At 40.5% G+C, this 2,150-nt stretch overlaps 1 pseudogene; it reads left to right on the forward strand.

Annotated features, from left to right (window-relative positions):
• The first annotated feature begins 335 nt into the window (after positions 1 to 335).
• Positions 336 to 709, forward strand: LOC136154560 (small ribosomal subunit protein eS25 pseudogene; annotated as a pseudogene).
• The last annotated feature ends 1,441 nt before the right edge of the window (positions 710 to 2,150 follow it).

Here is a 2,150-nt window from a genome sequence, read left to right on the forward strand (position 1 = left end):
GGTCTTCCCAGTGCACCAGCCCTGAGCTTATTAAAGAACATCTATTTATTACTTATATTGAGGAATGTAAAGATAGTGGTCACGATATTTACATCATAACACAGTTTGTGCATTCAAAGAGAGGACCCCATAATGAATTAGTCTGATTTTGTCATAATATTCATCAAAATTACCAATTAATATAATTTATGTTGTCCATGTCTCTTTTTTAAAAATTCCCTATGCGTCTGATTATCTTCAACTGCTTTACCAGTTATCGCCCTTAAAAAACTGTAGATTTTGGGTCCAATGTCTTAGCAAGGCAGCAGTGGCAGCAGCACTCTCTGAGCTTCACTATGCCACCCAAGGATGACAAGAAGAATAAAGATGCCAGAAAGCTAGCTAAGAAAGACAAAGACCCAGAGAACAAACTTGGCAAGGCCAAAAAGAAGAGGTGGTCCAAAGGCAAATTTGGGGATAAGCTCAATAACCTCAGTTTGTTTGACAGAGCAACATATGGCAAACTCTATAAAGAAGTTCCCAACTGCAAGCTTAAAACTGCAGCTGTGGTCTCTGAGAAACAAGATTTGTAGTTCCTTGGCCAGGGCAGCCCTTCCAGAGCTCCTTAGTAAAGGACTTTTAAAACTGGTTTAAAAGCACAGAGTTCAAACTAACTTACACCAGAAACACCAAGAGTGGAGATGCCTCAACTGCTGGTGAAGGTGTATGAATAGGTCCCACCAACTAAACATTTTGAAAAATAAAACTTTATTAAATCAAAAGCAGTTGTTTGTGGAGATTCTCCAAGGCTTGTAATAAGTGTACTTTCCTTCTTCTGGCTGTGTTTTGGGGGCTCTACAAGTTGGGGATCATATCAAGCCTAATTCTTTGACTATCTATGCTATCTATTCCTAGGGTATAAATCTGCCATATATTTCTAGGGTATAGGTCTTCTCAGGAGTATTTTATCCCCCTTCCTTTCCCTTCTTCTGCTCTGTTTAGGTCCAGAGAATCCTTCTCTCTGGGCCTGTGGGGTTGGAGGATCAGGAGGTGACCTATTAGTTCTGATTTATCCTAATCTTGATAGTGTGTACCCCTTTGGGATCCAGCTTAATGTAGGTAAATGTATTATGTTGAAGTCTCTACATTAAATGTGCTCTGTGCCTTGAATTCTATCACACTTACCCCTCCAATGTCTTCAAGCCAAAAGCAACTTTGGCACTCAAATAATCTGCTAGCCTCTTTGGTCAAAGTGTTAGTCTCTCAGTCATGTCCAACTCTTTTGTGATCCCATGGTCTATAACCCACAAGGCTCCTCTATTCATGGGATTCTCCAGGTAAGAACACTGGAGTGGATTGCCATTTCCTTCTCCAGGGGGTTTTCCAGACCCAGGGATCAAACCTGCATCTCTTACATCTCCTGTATTGTAGGTGAATTCTTTACCATCTGAGCCTCCAGGGAAGCCCATGCTTCCCCTCAGAATGGACCTGCTAGGACTGCATTATCTTTTCAACTCCTCAGTGGTTTTTTTAGGGTAAGTTTCCTATGCAAATTTATTTATTTTTGGCCACACCAAGTGGTTTGCAGGATCTCAGTTTCCTGACAAGGTATTGAACCACAGTCATGGCAGTGAAAACCCAGAATCCTAACCATTAGGCCACTACAGAATCCCTGAAAATCCTTAGTGCTTGTAAGGTGATTTATTCAGTTGTTTTCAACCAGAGAGTTTGATCCAAATAAACTGCTGCTTAGTTTGCCCTTATGGGAAATAGCTATTACATTTTTATTGTATGAAATTATGCATTTGTATTTAACAACTGTGATATTTGCTTTTAGGAACTTCACAGGGCAAAAAGATGAAGGCAATGTAGCTCCACAAGTTTTATTTGAGAAATTAGTAACCATATGGAAGACTGCTCTGCTGTAGACTTTTGGGGGGAAAGGGTGTGAGACTTTTGATAGATTGTCCCATTAACATTATGAAACAGAAGAGCCCATCTTGCTGATGACACTTGTTTTTTTCCTCAAGGGGTAACTTCAATTGATTAGCCAATAAATTGTATCCTTGCCTTGAAAAAATAACCACCAAATGAAAATCACTCCTAGCTGGTTTCCCAACCACCTCCACCTAATCTTGAGCTGCCCTGTGTTGGCCAAGGTCCAGCCTCAT

Source organism: Muntiacus reevesi, chromosome X (genome assembly GCF_963930625.1).
Source record: "Muntiacus reevesi chromosome X, mMunRee1.1, whole genome shotgun sequence".
In the NCBI taxonomy this organism is placed as follows: Eukaryota; Metazoa; Chordata; class Mammalia; order Artiodactyla; family Cervidae; genus Muntiacus; species Muntiacus reevesi.